General features: G+C 34.8%; 1 long non-coding RNA gene and 1 pseudogene across 1 annotated transcript in view; one reads left to right on the forward strand and one right to left on the reverse strand.

Annotated features, from left to right (window-relative positions):
* Window positions 1-14,283, reverse strand: part of LOC140612313 (uncharacterized) — a 394,544-nt gene that overhangs the window by 68,244 nt on the left and 312,017 nt on the right. The gene's annotated exons all lie outside the window — the stretch shown is intronic.
* Window positions 8,967-9,475, forward strand: LOC140609846 (translationally-controlled tumor protein-like; annotated as a pseudogene).

The raw sequence follows: 14,283 nt of genomic DNA on the forward strand, positions 1-14,283 counted from the left end.
GATAAACTCAAAATGGATGAAAGATCTAAATGTGAGACAAGATTCCATCAAAATCCTAGAGGAGAACACAGGCAACACCCTTTTAGAACTCGGCCACAGTAACATCTTGCAAGATACATCCAAGAAGGCAAAAGAAACAAAAGCATAAATCTTCATGCTTCATCAGGATAAAAAGCTTCTGCACAGTGAGGGAAACAGTCAACAAAACTAAAAGACAACCTACAGAATGGGAGAAGATATTTGCAAATGACATATCAGATAAAGGGCTAGTTTCCAAGATCTATAAAGAACTTATTAAACTCAACACCAAAGAAACCAACAATCCAATCATGAAATGGGCAAAAGACATGAACAGAAATCTCACAGAGGAAGACATAGACATGGCCAACATGCACATGAGAAAATGCTCCGCATCACTTGCCATCAGGGAAATACAAATCAAAACCACCATGAGATACCACCTCACACCAGTGAGAATGGGGAAAATTAACAAGGCAGGAAACCACAAATGTTGGAGAGGATGCAGAGAAAAGGGAACCCTCTTACACTGTTGGTGGGAATGTGAACTGGTGCAGCCACTCTGGAAAACTGTGTGGAGGTTCCTCAAACAGTTAAAAATAGACCTGCCCTACGACCCAGCAATTGCACTGTTGGGGATTTACCCCAAAGATACAGATGCAATGAAATGCCGGGACACCTGCACCCCGATGTTTCTAGCAGCAATGTCCACAATAGCCAAACTGTGGAAGGAGCCTCGGTGTCCATCGAAAGATGAATGGATAAAGAAGATGTGGTTTATGTATACAATGGAATATTACTCAGCTATTAGAAATGACAAATACCCACCATTTGCTTCAACGTGGATGGAACTGGAGGGTATTATGCTGAGTGAAGTAAGCCAGTCGGAGAAGGACAAACATTATATGTTCTCATTCATTTGCGGAATATAAATAATAGTGAAAGGGAATATAAGGGAAGGGAGAAAAAATGTGTGGGAAATATCAGAAAGGGAGACAGAACATAAAGACTCCTAACTCTGGGAAACGAACTAGGGGTGGTGGAAGGGGAGGAGGGCGGGGGGTGGGAGTGAATGGGTGACGGGCACTGGGCGTTATTCTGTATGTTAGTAAATTGAACACCAATAAAAAATAAATTAAAAAAAATAAAATAAAATAAAATAAAATTTTACAAAAAAAATTTACTCAGTGTTTTTTCTTCACTATTAGTCAATATTTTTTAAGTTGTTTCCCTCATCCATCCATCCATCCTTCCTTCCTTCCTTCCTTCCTTCCTTCCTTCCTTCCTTCCTTCCTTTCTCTTTCTTTCTTTCTTTCTTTCTTTCTTTCTTTCTTTCTTTCTTTCTTTCTTTCTTTCTTTCTTTCTTTCTTTCTTTCTTTCTTTCTTTCTTTCTTTCTTTCTTTCTTTCTTTCTTTCTTTCTTCTTTCTTTCTTTCTTTCTTTCTTTCTTTCTTTTCTTTCTTTCTTTTCTTTCTTTCTTTTTTCTCTTTCCTTTCTTTCTCTTTGCTTTTCCTTCCTTCCTTCCTTCCCTCCCTCCTTCCTTCCTTCCTTCCTTCCTTCCTTCCTTCCTTCCTTCCTTCCGTTCAAATGAGGATCACAAGAAATATAGAAAACACTGTTGGTTATTATTCTGAGGCTTCCTTCTCACTAGACAAGGCTGAAATTCATTCTAGTGTTTCTTTCTTACAACATAATTATGTTATGCTTGTGCTTGTTTAAACCTCTGAAAGTAGAGGTACCTGGGTGGCTCAGTGGTTGAGCATCTGCCTTTGGCTCAGGTCCTGATCCTGGGGTCCTGGGATCAAGTCCTGCATCCTCCCTACAGGGATTCTGTTTCTCTCTCTGCCTATCTCTCTCCTCCCTCACTCTCTCTCTCTCTCTCTGTTTCTCGTAAATAAATAAATAAAATCTAAAACAAATAAACAAACAAAAACAAAAAAACAAAAAAACACCACTGAAAGAAATCCTCTTACTGTTAGTGGCTTATTGGTGAGTATGTGAGATATTCTAATCAATGAGATGTGATGGCAAATGAGCTAGGAAGGGAAATGCTTCATTAAAAGATTTCTCATTTTTGGGGATCCCTGGGTGGCACAGCGGTTTGGCGCCTGCCTTTGGCCCAGGGTGTGATCCTGGAGACCCGGGATCAAATCCCACATTGGGCTCCTGGTGCATGGAGCCTGCTTCTCCCTCTGCCTGTGTCTCCGCCTCTCTCTCTCTCTCTCTATCATAAATAAATACAAATTTTAAAAAATTAAAAAAAATAAAATAAAAAATAAAAGATTTCTCATTTTCAAAGTGGGGCAGGTGAATGAGTAGGTTTGGCCTGGCCTAGTCATTATTGTCTGTGGATATGAAGTTTGGAACTATTTTAGCTTCTTGCAAACATGAGAACCATTCACTTAGGTGGCAAGTGATATACTGATAGAGTAGAAAGATAAAAATAATTTAGAAGTCTGAGATTATTATTGAACCTTGAACTTAATAGTATTGGAGTTTTAATATAACCAGACTTTTTTGCTAGGCAAAAATAATAAATCTGTTGTTTAAAAAGTGCTGAGTTGACTTTTAATAATTACATATGATAATTACATAATCATTTATATATAGGATCAGAAATTAAAATTCTTTGACACACTTTTTTGAATTGTCTTCAACATAAAACTTTTGAAAATAATTTTAATTGTTTAATCTATTTAATAAATGCCTTTCACATTAGAAAGAAAAATAGATACTTTGTGTTAAATGGAACTTGTGTATTTCAGTAAAATCAATACATAAAATTTCTTCTCATAAAAATCTCAGGGAATGATATAGAAGAAATAAATAATAGTGTAACAGATGCTGAGAACCAGCATAGGGAGTCATGGGTAAAAGGAAGACTTCTTGCTTTATAGAATTTTTTTTATTTTGAGGTTTTAGAAATTTGTGTATATATATTAACTAAACTTAAAGTCTTATAAAAATAAAGACTGAGGAGGCTGTTAAAAATCAGAGATTTGGGGATCCCTGGGTGGCTCAGTGGTATAGCGCCACCTTCGGCCCAGGGCATGATCCTGAGGTTCAAACAATTATATTTATTTGGGTAACAATTATATTTATTGTTTGGGTAACTTAGATAACTTTAAAATCCCTATTCTATCTGAAATCGAATTTTAATTTTTATATTTGTGTTGATATTAAGAGTGTGCTAGCAGAGAAGGCAATGGTTAATAGAAAAACTTATTAGTAGAAAATTACTATTTCAGCAGATTTCCCTGTGACCTGAGTTCAAACAGTTAGAAAGCATGCTTTTTTTAAATTTCTGGGCAAGATTCAGTTGGAATGAGTCTGTAACTTAAGAGAGCAAGCAAATAAACTTCACATCATCATCACATCATTGACAGGTAGGGCTAAGACAACTTCTATGTCTCCACTCTACGGGCTAGCTTCTGTAACCTCAGTGAAGTTTTGCAATGTCCCTGGAAACAGCTGTTCAGCAACCAGAATATTGGAGAGGGCTCATTAGGACATCTCATATTGATCACTAGAGGTGCTTGCTGGGAGATTAATAATAAGGAGCCTTTGTTATATTGAAAAGGGCAAGTTTTTTCAAGTTTGGACATGCTATTAAAGTAGCCTAAGTAAGAGATATCAGTAGACTGCCAGCTAGAAGAAAAGGAGATGAAAAAAAAGTAGGTGAATTTGAAAGGTCATCAGTAGGCAGAGTCATTAGGATTTGTATATGAAATTGGGAGAGCAGAATAATCAAAATATTGCCAGAGATGTCAAATAAGGAAATGATATTGACATATAATTTGGGGAATAGTTGAGAAATTCAGTTTTAAGCATGCGAAATTTGAGATGCCTATAGGACATTCAAGGAAGTGTTTAAGTTCTTAGCTACAGTTACAGCAAAGGATCAACTTATAACCATTAGATTTATGAGAAATGAGAAAAATCAATGATGAGTTGTTCAGAGATGCTGATGAGAGCCTCCAATAATGTACACCTCTTAAAATGGCCAACATAGTTTGTGAAATGGGAGGAATGCATTTTCTGAGAAGTCTTATTCGCTTTAATTTCATTGGAAAACAATGCAGTACTACTATATGGGGAGTGTCTAAAATTATAAAAGGAACAAAATCTAACCCTTCCCTATAAAAATTTATATTCTCTATATATTCTAATGAAGAAAATACAGTCAAAAGTTAGGGTGGCTTTTTAATTATATGATTTTTCTCCCCACAGATACAAAAAATATATATATTTTTATCAGAAAATCTAGGTTGGCCATCCAAATATTATTTTTCTATTATATATGTGTTATACATATATATATAATATACATAGTAATACAGTATACACAGTAATTATACAGCATATAATTTTATATATGTACACATATTGTTATAAAGTTCTGCAAATAAATAACAATGGGAAACAAAATTAGATGCAGAGCACTAAGAATCTACAAAGACTCACAAATAATATTCTAAATAAATGGAAATCAACCAGTAGAAATATCACCAGTTTTGAACATCCTAAATTTCTAATAACACTAAAATAAATATAGTGCTTTATCTTTACAAAATTCTTATAAGAATTTTGTAAATTTGTTTGGTGGAATTGAACATAGTAAGCATTGTGGCTCTTTGAAGTCAAAAGAGATATCGGAAAGAATATTATTTTAACCTTGTAGGTTAATAATTATGCTTCATTGTCCTGTTTTTCTTTTTTTTTTTTAATGCATTAGCTTAAAATAGAAACTTAACATTTGTTGTTTGGCCAATTACCTCATAAAGAAATTGCTCATATGGTGCCAAGTGAGAACAGATGCTACAAAATGGTATCCTCCTATACCCAGTTTTATAGTTGTTAATTTCAATCCATTGCAAATGCTTTTCAATTCCATTTAAAGGAGATGATAACTGTGATGTGTAAAGCTTTCATTGTTATTAATTTATTTATTTATGTAGCCCCGTCTCACATTACAATGTGATTTCTTCAGGCTTGATTCTCCATTTCTTTCTAAGTGTTTTAGTATTTAAATCTTCTCATTACTTAAGGCTTTCCCTTTTGTTCACTTATTTGGATTCTCAAAAGGAACATTCTCATTCATGTGCGAGATGCTGTGTTAAACACTTGTCAGAAAAGTCAACAATTCTGGGATAACAGCATAGTGTACACCAATTAACCAACATATGTGGAAAACTGGAGTCAGAGAAAGTCAATGAGTCAACCAAGTGTGTGTATGTGTGGGGGGCTGGAGGGTGCATACTCATGGGTTGTTCACTCAGCTTGATGACTTTTTTTTTTTTTTTTTTTTTTTGCTTTTAGCTGTTATTTGTTAGGTCTTTGCCAAATCATCTCATCAGATATCAGAAATGAGCAGACACATTTTCATGTTTTGATTGTTGTATTCCCCTATTTATCCTTTGCATATGAAAAAAATATGTGCACTATAGACACATGCAAAATTATCCAATAAGACTGAAGTCCACAAAATTCTTCCATCTTAGGTTTACTGTCTGAGAAGAGTGTCATATATACATGACTTGGAAAGAAATCTTTCTATAATTCTTATTTTAAAAAAATTCAGGATGTGTCTCATAGTAACTACTAAATTCAAGAGACAGAGAGACTGATCCGTATTATGTAGTATTTTATTAACAACCATAGAATAACTTGCAATAAAATAATCTATTCCTTAAGCATTATCTTTTTACGTACCCTTGCTTTCTTATAGAACTGGACAATGATTTTTCTGAGCATAAGGAAATGGCTTTGGATCTCCACAGAAGTGTTCTGGTAACAAGTCCATGTCATAGACGACAGTATTTAGATTTGATAAAGGTCTCATTTTTTTTTTTTTAATTTTCCAGAAATAATGGAGTGGTAAAAAAATATTTTTAAATAAAGAATTAAATAAAATAATTTTACTTTCAGTTCTTTTTTCACGCAAAAAAAAAAAAATTACCTCTCAGTAAATTTGTGTTCAGTATGCACATGTTTATAAATATGTCTATTCTCTCATGAGTTTCCTAATGTATTGTTTTTGCTTCTAATAGATCTGATATGGCTTTGTCTAAACTAGTCAATGTGCAGGTCTAACAGCCATACTTATTTTGCAAAGGGTAAGATTTCAGAAGTAGTAGCACACTGGGGACAAAAATAAGGATCTTACTCCAAAAATTGAGCCTTTCCTTGCTCTAAAGGAAACGGTCACAAAAAAAGGATATCCTAGACTGAGGAAAAGCTGTAAGAACTGAAGTATGGACATTCTGATCAATTTCTTTTTCTTTAAATTAGTGGAAGAGCAAATGTATTCAAATGCCTCATTTCTATTAACTAGTCACATGCAGTTTCTATGTCCCTGTAAGACCCAAAAGCTAATTTACTGTTACAGAATCACAGATGTTGTTTTATTCATGCTCTAGGCAAGTCATACTGGTCATACTGTATATTTTATTTCTGAATTGCTAATAGAAAATGTGGAACTCTTTCATATTAAAAAAAACACAAAAATAATTTTATTGAAATAATTTATTCTTAAAGCAACCTAAAATATTTATGAACATATTTTCCTTCATTTCATTAAATTCATGTATAAATGCAATACTATTAATACTGAGGATATAAGTCAGCCACTCAGGGTAAGAAATATAGAATAATTTAATCCAAAAACAGTTTATTCCTGGGTTTAAAAAATATCTAAAAGGAGTATTTTTTTTTTTTTGGACCATAGAAACCCAACTGATAATTCCAAGCTTTAAGCTCCAAGCTGATATCTTTAAACAATTATTCAAAAAATAGAACACCAAGCATAAAGTCTAGTGACCTAAGATGACTATAAGACATTTTCATTTCTTACTTTAAATCCTCTTCACTCTGTTTCTCCCATGTCCTTAAATAAAAAATAAAAATGTTCTCCTGATTAAACATATTTATACCTTTTTTTTTGGACCACTGATCCTTTTGAGACTACAGGAAAAAAATACCCATATATGTATATGTATAAAATGTTGCATTTGACTTAAGGGTCTTATATATATACCCCACCAAAGGCCATCTGGATGCTATAAGGTTTCATGCATCAGAGTTAAGAATGCCTGGTCTAAAACAATATGCATATTTTTCATTTTGGAGGATTTTATAAACCTTCTACTGCCATCATCAAGGCTTCTTAGAAAGATAAGCACTCAATAGGTGTTCATCATGTATTAGTAGTTAATAATGATAAAGAGCTATTTCCTCTCCTTATAAAAGTAATAATTTGAAATCAACTATCATGTGAATTTTGCTACAAATGTTCAGTTCACATCTCCTAATTCCCATGATATTGAAAGCAAGATAATTTTATGAGATGGATCAACCTTCAATAACTAGAAATTAACCAGATCTAGGCAACCCAAAGAAGTTCATGAGGAAACCAAGATATTGGAATATAGAATTGGAATATCTATAGAACTTAGCTCTGTAGGCTCAAAAACTCACAAGTCCAATTTTTGCTTACCCAACAGCAAGCAAAAATCATATATAATTTTTTGGAGATCTGTTTATAACTAGATGTGATGCCCTGCTGGGGGTGGTAGCAATTACCAACGCTCATCATTATTCACTTCTCCTTTCTTTCCTGAACACCCAGCAGACAAGTTTCCAGCCTACGTAAAATTAGTCAGGGCAATATGGCTACTTCCAGCTGATGGAGTATAAACAAAATTTGACATTGTCATTTCTTGGCTGAGATATTTAAAAGCACTTGATTGACTCTGTAGCTTGCTCAAATCATGACACTGACCCTGAAAGCTTCATGTTTATACTGAAAAATGAGAAAATAAGACCTTAAAAATAAGACCTTAAAATTCACTTGGAAGGCTACTTCTCTGGAGAAATAAACTTAGGCCACCAATATTATGTCACGAATATTTCAGGAATTAACTGGTAGCTAAGAATAGCTTAGCCTAAAAAAAAAAAAAAAAAAAAAAGAGAATAGCTTAGCCTAAGTTGATGAACATGCCAAGTTAGATGACATTTTTTTTTAAGAGAGAATGAGTCCCCAAGTCAACGAGGGTACAGAGAGAAAGAGAATCTTAAGCAGGCTCCATGCCCAGTGCAGAGCCCAACACAAGGCTCACTGTCAGAACCCTGAGATTATGTCCTGAGCTGAAATCAAGAGTCAAAACCTTAACTGACTGAGCCACCCAGGTGCCCCCACGTTTGATTTTTTTAAATTAAAATGTAATGAGTAATAGAGTATCATGTCTTCTGCAATTAGTGAAAGTTTTACTTCTTCCTTGCTAATTTATGGTATTGGCATTAAAAATAGGCACAAAGATCAATGGGACAGAACAGAAAAAACAGAAATGAGCACTAAACTATATAGTCAATGAATCTTCAACAAAGCCAGAAAGAATATCTAATGGGAAAAAGGCAGTTTCTTCAGAAATGATATTGAGAAAACTAGACAGTAACATGCAAGAGAAAAAAAGTGGATTACTTTATTATACCATATACAAAAATAAATTCAAAAAGGATTAATGACCTAAATATGAGAGAGGAAACCACCAAAATCCTGGAGGGAAAGACAGGCAGCAACATTGATCATGGCCATAGCAACTTCTTATTAGGTATGTCTCCTGAGATAAGGGGAATAAAAGCAAAAATAAACTGTTAGGACTTCATCAAAAGAAAAGGCTTCTGCAAAGTGAAGGAAACAATCAACAAAACCAAAAGGCAAACCTACTGACTGGGAGAAGATATTTGAAAATGACATATATCTGATAAAGGGGTGGTATCCAAAATAAATAAAGAACTTATAAAACTCAACACCCAAAAGAAATTAATAATCCAATTAAAAATGGGCAGAAGCACCCTCAAGTGCCGCTCTGGCTACACTGAACTTGTTCAGAGCTCCTGGATCCTGCTAAGCTAGCACCTCCATCGTCTCTCTCCAGCTGTAATATCATCAATCAGGACCTCATCACCCATGATGAGAGTTCTCTGACATCTACAAGATCCAGGTGATTGCAGATGGGCTGTGCCTGGAGGTAGAGGGGAGATGGTCAGTAGGACAGAGGGTAACATGGATGACTTGCTCATTGGTGGAAATGCCTCCACTGAAGGCCTAGAGGGCAAAGGTACCAAAGTACCACAGTAATCACTGGTGTTGATATTGTCATCAACCATCACTTGCAGGAAACCAGATTCACAAAATAAGCCTACAAGAAGTACATCAAAGATTACATAAAATCAATCAAAGGCAAACTTTAAGAACAGAGGCCAGAAAGAGTAAAACCTTTTATGACAGGGCTTCAGAACAAATCAAACACATCCTTATTAATTTCAAAAATGACCTGTTCATTACTGGTGAAAACATTAATCCAGATGGCGTGGTTGCTCTGCTGGACTACTGTGAGGATGGTGTGACCCCAAATATGATTTTCTTTAAGGGTGGTTTAGAAATGGAAAAATGTTAATGAATTTGGCTATTACTTTGGATATATGACCTGTTGTCCTAACTGGCTGCTGCTCTACATCCACACAACACAAGGACTTAGACAAATGGGACTGATATCACCTTGAGCTCTTCATTTATTTTACCTTGATTTATTTGGAGTGAAGGCATTGCTTTTGAGAAAAAAAAAATGTGTCATGTAGATTGTCCAAAAATGAAATGCATTAAAACCCATTTGAGAGAATGATTCTTAGTTTAACACATTTTTAAATCTATCCTATATAGTGTCCTGAAGAAGCTAGAGCCTGATTATAGACTACTGCTAGAAAGCATAAGACTACCCACAGATAACTTCTACAGTGAAAGCTACTTCTGGGACTGGAATATAAAAAACAGGAACCAAAAGTCTTAATTCCGAGTTCAAGGAAAGGGAAAGACCATGCTCATAGTCAGGTCAACATTTGAAGTGGGTTCCTTACACATTTTGTCACCTACAAATGGAAGTAGTTAACTCTGGAAGAGATCACCAAAAGAATAAAAAAGAGACTAATAACAGTTGGAAGACAACAAAGTGGGCAAAAGATATGAACAGACATTTTTCCAAAGAAGACATCCAGATGGCCGATAGATACATGAAAAGATACTCAACATCATTCATCATCAGGGAAATACAGATCAGAACTACAATGAGACATCACCTCACACCTGTCAGAATGGCCAAAATCAACAACACAAGAAACAACAGATGTTGGCAAAAATGTAGAGAAATGAAGCCCTCTTGCACTGTTGTTGGGAATGCAAACTGGTACAGTCACTTTGGAAAACAGAATGGAGGTTCCTCAAAAAGTTAAAAATAGAACTTACCTTACAATCCAGCAACTGTGCTACTAGATATTTACCCAAAGAATCCCAAAATACTAATTCAGAGGGATATGTGCACCCCCTTGTATATAGCAGCATTATCCAAATAGTCAAATTACAGAAACAGCCAAAGTATCCAGCAACTGATGAATGGATAAAGAAGAAGAACATGTATAAATACACTGAAATATATATACACAATATATAAACACATACTGTGTACATATATACACAATAGAATTACCCATGCATGACAAAGAATAAAATCTTATCATTTGCAATGATGTGGATGGAGCTAGAGAGTATTATGCTAAGTCCATCAGAGAAAGAAATACCATGTGATTTCACTCATATGTGGAATTTAATAAACAAATAAATAGGCAAAGGGAAAAAAAAGAGGAAAGGCAAACCAAGAAACAGACTCTCAACTATACAGAACTGATGTTTACCAGAAGGGAAGTGGGTGGGGGTATAAGTGAAATAGGTGATGGGGAGTAGGGAGGGCGCTTATGATAAGCAATGGGTGTTATATGGAAGTGTTGAATCATTATATTATACACCTGAAACTACTATTATACTGTATGTTCACCAACTGGAATTTAAATAAAAACTTTAAAAAGCTATGGGTAATGGAGATGTTAGAAAGTCAAATAAGAGAAAATAGTCAAAGGATTCTGAGCATTCTTTTGTCACCCCATAACTCACAGATCATATTTAAGTACACTCTGACGTTGCTTTCAGAGTATGATAATGGAGAATGTGGATTTCTGAGTGGACATGAAACTCAAAATAGTACTTCATTATTCCTGTTTGGGGTAGTTATATGGGAATTGAGCTGGCATTTGCTTACCAACAGGCCAGAGGTGAATATTTACCACAAACCTTTCAGACTGGCTAACTCTCAAAAATCTAACAATTAACTCTTCCTATCTTATCACAATTCTCTGATATGACCTGAAAGAGGCTACGTGTGGTTGGTGACAAAATCTACCTGAACAAGATAAAGTTTAATAACTTTTAAAGAAAATGGAAATTTGATCTCCTCTCTAAACAGACTGTCAAGATGTACACTCCATAGGAATAGAGAGTAAGGTTACTGAACAAGAAAACAGCCAAAATAATATAACTATTATTATATAATAATAATGAAATATAATATAAAATAATATTTAATAATAATTTATCATATATTATTTAATAATAATTTATTAATATATTATTTAATATTATTTACTTGTATTTAATGTAATATATTATTTACCTTCATTCAGTTCTAACAAACATCGTATGCAGCAGAACTACAGCTACTTCTGGCAAATGTTCCCTAGAATAAATAATTATATTATAAATATCAACTATTTTCAGCAGTAGGAAATATAGCTAATAGCATATGCCAAGAGATCCATGCTCCAAATTGTCGGGTGTGTAGATTTCTCCAGAATCCTTCCTAAAATCAACCACTTACTTTTCACAGGTCATTTGAGCCCAAGTAATTTTTTAAATCAATGCTCAGCACACTTTCTAGGATATTAAGTAATATGCACATCCAGCAAGAGGAAAGCTTAACATTCTTTGGAAGCAGGATAATAAAGGTGGTAATTGCTAATAGAACACTTGCAATGACCTAATGTCGAGCCCATAAACACCTACACATCGACTGTCTCAATTGCTCTTAGATGAATCTTGGAAGGTGGCAGACCATTTTTTAGTGCAAACTGGCATTCAATTATGGTCTTCATTTAATTAACTATAGTATTCACAAGGTCAATTTGTTCTCTATATACAAGATATTACATCTTCCTCACCCAAAGGAGACAAAATAGTGTCCCCGTCTTTCTGTCACCAGAGAATGAAATCAGGTTAGCATCTTGTGTAATGATCCCTACAGATAAAGGTGCATTGTTCAGCTGAATGAGAACATAGAACAATAGTCTAATCACAAAGCAGTGTACTTTGAAAGCTACAATATCATTTGAGAGATATTAGTTCATCCACATAGCGTATTGTAGAAAGAAATAGCAATTCTTCTACTACTCAATGGAGAAGCAAAGGCACAAAGACATCAGTAGACACAGAAGACAAAACAGAGGAGAACAAGACGTCACATGTGTCCTGTTGTTATAATCACTCCACTTTTTACCCAAATAAAACAAGCCCTTCTAGGTTTATATTTCAGGTAAGCTTAAAAACTCGCAAATGCTATAAAGGAACATAAACAATACAAAAATCTGCAATCCTGTGCACGCACACACACTCAACTACCAAAGTACTGATGAACAGCTACAAAGTTTCTCCCTTTCTTCAAAATTCTTTCTCAAAGCAGCTGCTGATTTCTCTTCCTTTCTTAAATTTTTTTTTTATTTATTTATGATAGAGAGAGAGAGAGGCAGAGACATAGGCAGAGGGAGAAGCAGGCTCCATGCAGGGAGCCCGACGTGGGACTCGATCCGGGGTCTCCAGGATCGCTCACTGGGCCAAAGGCAGGCGCCAAACCTCTGCGCCACCCAGGGATCCCTTTCTCTTCCTTTCTTGTCTCCTTCTTCCATTTCTCAAACATCTCTCCTCTTTTTATAACACTGCTGTTCTCCCCTCACATGTTTCTCCCAATGGCTAACTCCTGACTTCTCCTATCTTAAGTTCTTTCCTTCCAGATGTCTCCATCTTTTTCCAGGCACGTATGGTTTTACCCTTCCCTACCCTTTGGCTTGCCTAATTCCCTATCTCCATTTACTGCACCATTAACTCAACAATGATTAGTTACAGAGATAATTTTCCTTACAAAGTAGCTGTGTGTGTATGGAATTGGCTGGGAAAAGGGCACAACGAATATGGGAAAACTGATAATTAATACAGATTTTGTTCTGGTCGCATCTGTATATATGCATACGTATATAGCTCTGTTACTTCACCAACTTTATGACTGAAATCCAAGTTTAATGAGATGGTCACACTTGAGTCAATGTTTGTTTTGTTTTGTTTTGTTGTTGTTTTTTACTTGAGCCACTAATTTTACCTCTTCTTTTACTTTAGAACTCTTGCTGTCTCAAAATATTCAGTCAAATCCATTCAGCCAGAAGGTTTTTATATCAAACATCTCCAAATCCAGAGGTATCAATCCCAGAGATCTCAAAAAATGATCCTGTAAACAAGTAAATTACTTGTCTAATTTACCTTATGGATAGACGACTTGAGCCAGGATAAAATCTGCCCATGGAAGTCTACCATTTATTAAAGGGAGACTTTGCCTCTTCACATTTAGGCATTTATAAAATAGGGATAAAAATAACCTGTACCACCCTCAAAAAGTTATGGCTAAATGTTAGGATATATTCTAAATCCCTTGAGAATTGCAAAATTCCAATCCAAGGAAAGGTATTTATGTTGCCTTTGATCATCCAGCCAGGTGGTGTTAAATGGGGTTTCTTGGACATCAGATTTTTCTACTGCTTTCCAGGTGTCCTTTTATGCATATTTGTGGTATTTGCTCAGGCATTCTGTATTATTATTTAAAGCAATGTGCAAAGAACTAAGAGAACAGACTCTAGAATCTGACCAATCTAGCTCATATTCTGGGTCCTGCCACTTGCTATTCATAAAATTTAAGAGATGTCATTTTAACCACTTCCTTCCTTTGAATGTGCATGTGGAAAATGGAGGTAAAACTAGCATTTAACTTAAGGTGTTGCTGTGATCATTTAAAGTGTTAAAATGGGTAATATGATTTCCAGGGCACGGGAATAGTGTTTTACAAATTACGAGAAAGAAAAAAGGGAATATTTTTACCATCTGATATTCTTTGTCACAGAGTTTATGAGAAAAGTCAAAAGCTTTATAGAACTGAAAATAATACTGAAAGTTGCTACTTTAAATTTCATGTGTTTGCAAATACAAGGCACTATTTTACAATATATTCGTATTGATTTTCTAATGTTGCTTAAACTGCACTGTATGTGATAAGTGTATTGTTTA

This window comes from Canis lupus, chromosome 2, assembly GCF_048164855.1.
Source record: "Canis lupus baileyi chromosome 2, mCanLup2.hap1, whole genome shotgun sequence".
NCBI classification, from domain to species: Eukaryota; Metazoa; Chordata; class Mammalia; order Carnivora; family Canidae; genus Canis; species Canis lupus.